Here is a 10096-nt window from a genome sequence, read left to right as displayed (position 1 = left end):
GATAAATAGTTTTAAAAGAATCTAAGTTTAAATTATGGTTGAAATAATTATCAAAATTATTCTTACATCTCAATTAAACTTTGTTAGGGTATCATTTTCTTTAAAATGATTTAAACTAAAAAGTTATATTAGAAAGTTTTCTTTTCTTTATCCTAAATTAAATATGGATCTTTATAAATATTATCTCTTAGTGACACGTGGAACAGGGAATTAGTGATATGCTAATGAAATTTACATCGGAATCCCTCTTGTATGACATTGAAAGTCTCTAGTAAGCATGGAGAATAATGTATGTAAGTTTAACACACCGACACTCAAGATATTGAGTTTAGAGAGACCTGACTTGCAATAATGGAGTGAATCGTAGATTATGGGGCGCCCAATCACGTTTAATACGAGTGATAATCAAAACTGCTTCCGATGAGCGTGACGCAGAATGCGAAAGACTATTGGATCGACTGTAACGATTGTGATGATCACAGTTCCTAGCTCCAACGTTCGACTGCTTGGTGAAAGTCACATGTTCATCACTATTGATTGTTAATTCCTTGTATTTCTGATTGACAGTAATTTTGGTAAAATTAACTTAGCTGCAACATGTTGAACAAGATGTCATAACATGTGGATTCGACATCTTGTCTGAAACAGGTTTACTCTTGGTAACGTTTGATTGTTTAACTGATTTCAAAATATCCTAAGAATATTAAGTAAATCCCTTGTGACGTTCTTGCTTGAGGAATCAGAGATTCCGATTGATTTTAACATATTCAATTTTCTAAATGTTGAGACATTTTAGGAAACATTTGATTGATAACCTAATATTGTGCAACTGATTCACTTCATGTACAAGGCCCAAATCCAGTTCATTCTATGGCTATATATAGAATGTCTCAAAACCTAATTGAAGAACAAAGAAAAGAAGATAGTTATGTGGTATTAGGGTTTGATTGTACGAGTTGTTTGTGAGCCTCTCAAATGTCATCTTGATATATGAGTAGGACTGTGTTAACTGGTTGTAAGGATTGTCGAGCACTCATAAGCTTTTAAGCATTGAGTGATTGTGTGTCTGTGAAGTCTGACTTCAGAATTTCTTGTAATACTTTGAAGTATCAGTGTTGTGATTGAAAGGGAGGTGAAAAGGGTCTCGCACCTAGGAGTGTCTTAGGTAGAAGTTAAGCACGGGTAGTGATTAGGGTGTAATCTGTAAATTGAAAATAGTTTGCAGAAGGTCTACAAACTAATACTATTTAATGAATTTCCTCCCTGGCTTGGTAGTCCCCAGATGTAGGTGTTGTTGTACACCGAACTGGGTTAATATCTTTGTGTGTTCTGTTATTTTATGTTCCTCTATATGTAAGTTATTGTGTCATTGATTGGATATCAGTGTCTTGATATCTCGTAGGACATCTAATATATGCATACCAGAATTTCAATTGGTATCAGAGCAGGCATCCTGCTATGTTTCTGGGTGAGATTCAGGGAAGATACTTTATGGTTCAATGGACAGGGAAGGAGGATTTATGAACAGACCATTCATTCTTGATGGAACCAAATATTACTACTGGAAAGAACGTATGGTGGATTTTATCAAATCCATGGCAACAAAGTTTGGAAATTTATGGTCAAGGGATGGGATCCACCAATGATTAGAGACAAAGATGACAAGATTACTAATGTGCTGAAGGTCGAGGAAGACTGGGATGATGAAGATGACAAATTAGCTCAGGGAAACTCCAAAGCATTGAATGCTCTATTCAATGGAATGGACAAGAACATCTTCATACTAATAAATAATTGCACTGTTGCTAAAGATGCTTGGGAGATCTTGAAGACTTCTCATGAAGGAACCTCTAAGGTAAAGATGTCAAGACTTCAACTTATGATCACCAAGTTTGAGAACTTAAGAATGAAGGAGGATGGGAGCATTCATGACTTTCACATGAATACCATTGAGATAGCCAATGCCTTAAGTGCTCTAGGGGAGAAGATTTCAGAAGCCAAGCTGGTCAGAAAAATCCCCAGATCTCTTCCAAAGAGATTTGACATGAAGGTTACTGCCATTGAAGAAGCCAAAGATATCAACAACATGAAAGTTGATGAACTTATGGGATCTCTTCAAACCTTTGAGTTATGGATCAGTGAAAAGTCAGAAAAGAAGAAAAGCATAACCTTTGTGTCTAATATTGAAGACCTCGAAGATGAATGTGACATGGATACAGATGACTGGATATCTAATGTTATTGTTTTACTTGGGAGATAATTCAACAAAGTGATGAAAAAGATGGATGGGAAGATAAGAGCTAATGTCAAGAACAAGTCATTCGACATCACCAAAAATCATAATTTTGGCAGAAGGCCCAAAACTGAAGAAAAGACTAACCAAGGAAAAGGAATACAATGTCGAGGATGTGAAGGGTTTGGTCACATAAGGGATGAGTGTCCCACATTTCTCAAGAAACAGAAGAATGGCCTATGTGTCACTTGGTCAGATGATGATTCTGAAAGTGATCCTGAAGTGGAACCTGCCAAACAGGTTACTGCCCTGACTGGATTTTGTGACTCTGATGAAGACTCTGATTGTGAGGAACTAAACTTTGAAGAACTTGCTCAATCTTACAAGGAATTATGCCTCTGAAATGAAGAAGTTTGTAAATTGGGAGAAGATCAAAAGAAAACTATTGGTCAACTACAGACAGAGAAAGTGAGGCATCTTTCTATCATCTCTGATCTGAAGGAGGAAGTTGTACCGCTCAATTCAAAAATTGACAATATGACTAAATCTGTAAGAATGCTTAACAGTAATTCTGATGTACTGGATGAAATTCTTCAAACTGTTAAGAATGCTGGAAATGTTCAAGGTATAGGCTATGTCAATCAAGGAGTAATGAACAAAGGAAAATGGTCTGTAATGAACTTTGTTCTACCTAAAAGACAACATGAGCGACCTATGTTAAATCAAATGTCCCAACATCAGCAAGGGTATTAAGAGGTTTACTCAAGAAGTAAGACCCAAAGATGGAAGTGTCATCATTGTGGGAAGTTTGATCTTATAAAAAGTTATTGCTACAAATTATATGGTTATCCTAAACCTGCTTCACAACTCAGAAGAAAGCAAACCATGGTGAAGCCAAAGAAAAGATGGATTCCCAAAAATGGTATGTCAGGACTCATAGCTCACACCTCCCTCAGAGTATCTGCTAGAGAGGACTGGTATTTTGATCGTGGCTGCTCTAGACACATGACCGGTGTCAAGAAATTTTTGGTGAATATAAGTCATATTCCACTAGCTATGTCACCTTTGGAGATGGATCAAAAGGAGAAACAAAGGGTATTGGAAAGTTGGACTATCCAGGATTGCCTAGTCTATATGATGTTTTATCTGTTAAAGGACTAACTGCTAATCTTATAAGTATTAGCCAACTTTGTGACCAAGTTCTCAAAGTAAACTTCAATAAATCTGAATGTATGTGTCATACGGTGAACTGGACTTTAATGGATTTTTAATCGCAATGTCGCGGTTAGCAAGAGTCGCCACCGACTTTTCTTTTATCCCATAAGGAAAGGTGGAAAAGAACAGGAAAGACCTTAATTCAGATTCTTAGGTTCGGGAGGTACGTTATACAAAGGGAAGGTGTTAGCACCCTTTGTATCCATGGTTATCCATGGGCTCTTAATTGCTCAATCATTTATGTTTTCCTTGTTTGAAAAAGGTGGTTGAGAAATGTGTAGGAAACGTTTTGAAAAGGAGAATTTAACTTTGTAATGATTCTTGCATGAATGTATACAAAGTGGTTATCTCGTTTAATTTTGAAAATAGTTTAGAAAAATATAACTCGGCAATGATCCTAGTGCGGATGTATGCTAAGTGGTGATTTTCTAAAAAAGGATGTTTGGAAATGTGTGAGGTGTGAAAAGCGTTTTAGGTTAGGAATGAGCAATTAAGGGTATACCTGTCTGAGGTCTTTCCGGGCATTTCCTATCCTTATGAGGGTAAAACTGTCCTTACTATTGAGAAGTAAGTAGTTTTATCCTTGGGATGTAGGAGGGTCATCGTAGGGTCATCGGCTGGTCATTGAAGGCAACAGTTGTGAGGATACCTTAGCGTTCGAAGGGACTATCATCATTTAACCGTAGGCTACACCGAAGGGTCATCGAGGGACGAAATCGTAATTTCGAAGGCAACATCCGAGGGACCATGATTTATTTTATGATGATTTAACCGAAGGGTCTTTGCTAAGTGCATCCCCACATTCGCGGGACATGACCGTAATACCGTAATCATGGGGTAACGAAGAGAGGTCCGATATCATTTATTTAAAGTCCATATTTTAACGTTCATTAGGTAATTATGGTGAACCTCCACATTAAAATCAACACATTAAAATCAATACATTAAAAATTAATACATTAAAATTAATTAGGCAATCAATATGAGTCTTCACATTAAAGTGAAGTAATTTAGAATCCATCTCCACGAAGGTCTCCCACACATAAAGTGGAGTACCTAGCCGGCCACTTCCTCGAGAATATGCAAGCTTTAACACAATTTAAACACACGGGTGAGAATACCAAGTTAAAGTGCAATTGAAAATTACGCTACAGAATGAACACAATAGTCATAAGGCCAAATAATGCACGATTACAATAAGACAAACATAAAACGAAACATAAGAACAGCTACTGGTACGTTCGCCTCTGCTTCGCCTAGCGAAGGCTTAGCGAATATTCGCTACAGGCTCGCTTAGCGATGTGCTAGCGAGCGGCCACAAATTTTGAATTTGGCAACCGTACCGTCTCCGGAACCTTGAATTTTATGACATTGAATTACAGGCACAGCATGGATAGCATTCATGATGTTCAAGCATACTTAAATTTGCATGTGAAATCAGATTACATATCAAAATTTAATCATGATGCATTATGTATGTAACGATTATCAATTGGAAGCATATAACAGTGATAATACGCAAACCTGTTTGCAATTGCTATGTTGAACTGATCACTCTAGGTATCGGATTGAGCTGGGCGGTGGTAGCTTCGGGGCGGGTGAGCGGCCTTCAGGGTTTCCGTCTTCAGAATTCTCTGGATCAGCAGGGTTTCTGTGCCAGGGTTTCCGTCCTTTTCCGTCCGTCTTCGTCTGTGTGTCTTTTCCGTGGCTGAAGAGCTGGTATTTATAGTAGTAGTGGTGGTGACCTAATGGGCTTAAAATGAGGTCCAAAACTTCAGATTTTCGCAAGCTTCGCTAGGCGAAGGAATTGCTCGCCTAGCGAGCAAGCCATTCTGGGCTTTTTTCTGGATCTGATGCTTCGCTGGGCGAGTGTCATGACGAAGTGTTCGCTAGGCGAAGTAGTTGCTCGCCTAGCGAGCAAGCTATTTTGGGCCATTTTTGGATTGGGCCTGTTGTGAGCTGGGCTTTCGTTCCTTTAGAGTCGGTGCCTTGCAAAACAAGTCGGAATGCCTCGAAAGATGCCTTGTAATATCAACGGGCAAATTTTGGGGTATGACAGTATGGTAATTAATGAGAAGGAGGAAGCTATCATGAAGGGAGCCAGATCAAAAGATAACTGTTATATGTGGACTCCTCAAGAAACAGATTGTCTCTCCACTTGCGTAATGTCAAAAGAGGAATAGATTAAGCTATGGAATCAAAATCTTGGTCACTTACATATGAAAGGTATGAAGAAGGTTATGTCAAAGGAAATAGTCATAGGAATTCCCAAACTAAAAATTGATGAAGGAAGAACTTGTGGTGAATGTCAAATTGGGAAGCAAACAAAGATGTCCCACATGAAGCTTCAACATCTGACCACCTCAAAAATTATGGAGCTACTTCATATGGACTTATGGGACCTATGCAAGTTGAAAGTCTAGGATGAAAGAGGTATGCATATGTTGTTGATGATGACTACTCTAGGTTCACATGGGTGAACTTCATTAAAGAAAAGTCAAAGAGAGAAGGATTATGGCATTGTCAGGATTATAAGTGACCATGGGAAGGAATTTGAGAACGACAAGTTTGAGGAATTCTACACCTCTGAAGGAATTAGTCGTGAGTTCTCTTCACCCATCACCCCACAATAGAATGGTGTGGTTGAGTGCGAAAATAGAACCATTCAAGAATGTGCCAGGGCCATGCTTCATGTTAAGAAACTACCATATCATTTTTGGGTTGAAGCCATGAACATTGCCTGATATATTCTAAATAGATTGACTATAAGATATGGCACATTTGTCACATTGTATGAACTATGGAAAGGAAGAAAGCCAATTGTGAAATGTTTCCATGTGTTTGGAAGTAACTGTTATGTTCTGGCATATCGTGAGCAGGGGAGAAAAATGGATCCTAAAAGTGATGAGGGAATTTTTCTAGGGTAATCTACAAATAGCAAAGCATACAGAGTCTTCAACTCCAGAACCAAGGTAATGATGGAATCTATAAACATTGTAGTGGAGGACTAAACTAACGAAGTTTATGTCACATATGATGCTGAAACAACAACGGATGATGTTCCAGAAGATGTTGCAAACATAAATGCTAATACTGAACCTACAGAGAATGATTCAACTAACAAAGGGCCTTCCATCAGAATTCAGAAAGATCGTCCTAAGGAGATTATTATAGGAAATCTAAATGAAGGAATAATCACTTTATCAAGGGAAGTTGTGTCAAATGCCTGTTTGATTTCTAAATTTGAACCCAAGAATATCAAGGAAGCCTTGACTGATGAGTTCTAGATTAATGCTATGCAAGATGAACTTGGTCAATTTAAAAGAAATGAGGTGTGGGATTTGGTTCCAAGACTTGTAGGAACAAATGTTATTGGCACTAGATGGTTATACAAGAACAAGTCTGATGAACAAAGGGTTGTTACCAGAAACAAAGCCAGACTTGTTGCTCAAGGCTACACCCAAATGGAAGGAGTAGACTTTGATGAAACCTTTGCTCCAGTTGCTCACTTGGAGTCTATCAGATTATTACTTGGAATGATATGTCTTTTAAAGTTCAAGTTATTCCAAATGGATGTTAAAAGTGCCTTCCTATATGGCTATTTAAATTAATATGTGTATGTTGAACATCCAAAAGGGTTTATTGATCTTATATTCCCAAATCATGTGTACAAATTAAAGAAGGCACTGCATGGTTTAAAACAAGCCCCAAGAGCTTGGTATGAAAGGTTGACTGAGTTTCTCATAAATCATGGATATAGAAAGTGTGGAATTGATTAACTCTCTTTGTCAAAGAAAAAGATGGAAAACTTATGATAACTTAGATCTATGTGGATGACATTGTGTTTGGAGGGATGTCAAATGAGATGGTCCAACATTTTGTCAAGCAAATGCAATCTGAGTTTGAAATGAGTTTGGTAGGAGAACTAACGTACTTCCTTGGGCTCCAAGTCAAACAGATGGAAGACTCCGTCTTTCTGTGTCAAAGCAAATATGCTAAGAGTATTGTGAAGAAATTTGGATTGGAGAATGCTAGTCACAAAAGAACTCCTGCACCTACTCACTTAAAGTTATCCAAATATGAAAAAAGCTTAAGTGTTGACTAGAGCTTATATAGAAGCATGATTGGCAACCTTCTATACCTTACATAAAGCATACCAAATATAACTTTTGATGTTGGTGTGTGTGTGTTAGGTATCAAGCAGAACCCTAAGTGAGTCACATCAATCAAGTAAAAAGGATTCTAAAGTATGTGAATGGCACAAGTGAGTATAGAATATTGTACTTGCGTGATTCAAATTCTATATTAGTAGGATATTGTGATGATGATTGGGCTAGTAGTTCTGATGATAGGAAGAGTACCTCTGGAGGATGTTTATTCTTGGGAAACAATTTTATTTCATGGTTCAGCAAGAAACAAAATTGTGTATCCCTATCCACTGCCGAAGTTGAGTACATAACAACAGGCAACAACTGCTCTCAACTAATGTGGATGAAACAAATGCTGACAAAATACAATGTCACACAAGATGTCATGACAGTATTCTGTGACAACTTGAGTGCTATTAATATATGGAAAAATTCCATTCAACATAGTAGAACTAAACACATTGACATCAGGCATCATTTTATTAGACAACTTGCTGAAGACAGAGTCATAACACTTGACCATGTTAGCACGAAGAATCGGCTTGCATATATTTTTACCAAAGCCTTGGATGCAAGTCAATTTGAAAGGTACTCCTTCTATAATCTTCACAGGAAAATCTCTTATTGGACCTACTAGATCATAGAGTAAAGTTGTTACCCCTACTAGAAAAAGGAAAGTTGTATCTTCTAGTGAATCCGAGTTTGATGTTGAAAAGGATGTCTGTAACACCCTTCTAAATACCCCAAAAACTTTAATTTAAAATAATAACATATAATAATCAGAGTAATTATGCCCCGAAGGGTGTCACACGATTATCAAACAATAACCATCAAATATGTCCTGTCATGCTCATTTATTTAATTCAAAACATAAAGTATCTGCATAATACGCAGCGGATAGAAATCAATTCAATTATTCCAAACATGTAACATATTACATGCAAAATGGTTCACAACCAATCGATAAAATATTCAAACATCCCACCCCGATGTTACATCTATCAGAGCATGACCCACTAGGAGACTACACTAGACTCCAATCATTAGCTTCTACTCGACTCACTGCTCGTTACCTGAAAAAGAGTTGAAAGGGTGAGTTCCTCAATCAATATAACAGACATTATACGACATTATGTAATGTTAAGTAAATGACGCATCAAATCACCCCAACCAGACTACACACTCCATAACGGCAGTATTAACTCCAACATCATACTCAACAATAATATATATCATATGTATAATTTTCAACCCATATTCGACACCAACAACACAACACAACGATTTACTCACTAATTCCTCACAATGGGAATTAGCTACAGCCCCACAGGCTATGCCATGCATTCACTATGCAATGAGACTCCATGAAATGCGGTACCGACTCTTCTTGAACATACAGTTCAAGCTCACCGATCCCTCCGGATACGGCTACTAAGCTCACTAGTCCCACTCATTGAGATCTAATGACTCACTCACTAATTCCTCACCATGGGAATTAGCTACAGCCCCGAAGGCTAGACTATGCAAGCTAATCATCTAGCATGCAAACATCAACAACAATTATCACACAATTCACTCACTAATTCCTCACAATGGGAATTAGCTACAGCCCCAAAGGCTAGAACATGCATGCTAATCACCTAGCAATGCAACAACAACAACAACAATTCAAGAATAGACATAAGCTCACACTCTAAGTCATAAAACAGTCTATTTCACCAATGCATACATAACTGATACATTCACAGCATCATGCATATCCGCACATGTCATCAACACATTTATCACAAGAGCACATCATCTCATGCCATATAATTAAATCATAGTATTAGCACACTCTACTAATACCTATGCTACTCAAAACAACGGGAAATGATCCCTACAACATCATACCTCAGCTAAGTACATCACTCAGCCTAAACAACCAAAAACTGCATAACAACAGCACAGAAAATCACAATTCTGCCCATACGCGTATTGCCTCTGCCATACGCGTATTGCCCAAACCTGGCCAAACCCATACGCGTAATGCCCACTCTCATACGCGTATTGCGCATTTCCTCGCCCAACTCATACGCGTATCACCTATTCCATACGCGTATGCTACGCGTAACAATCTCCCCTTACGCGTACCAACAGAGACCAATTTACGTTCAAAATATCATCTTTTCTCCCATACGCGTAAGGCCTCCTCCATACGCGTACCAGCCAGCTCATACGCGTATTGCCTAGTGCCATACGCGTATGACCAGAAACCAGATTTCCAGATCTGCTATGGTTTTTCCTGCTACGAGTTCTATTCGATCTCACCTTCCACAGTCCAAATTTACACAGAAATCACTCGTATCATCTAACCCGAATCATTCCCTATTCGATTTCATAACTCCTGACATTATCACATACAATTCCTACGAATTTCTTTCGATTATCACCCAATTTCGTTCATCAATTATTTCCACAAATTCATCATAATCATCCAATTCAAAGGTAAATTAAAGGT

This window comes from Lathyrus oleraceus, chromosome 5, assembly GCF_024323335.1.
Source record: "Lathyrus oleraceus cultivar Zhongwan6 chromosome 5, CAAS_Psat_ZW6_1.0, whole genome shotgun sequence".
Taxonomy (NCBI): Eukaryota; Viridiplantae; Streptophyta; class Magnoliopsida; order Fabales; family Fabaceae; genus Lathyrus; species Lathyrus oleraceus.
Note: the sequence above shows the minus strand (reverse complement) of the source record.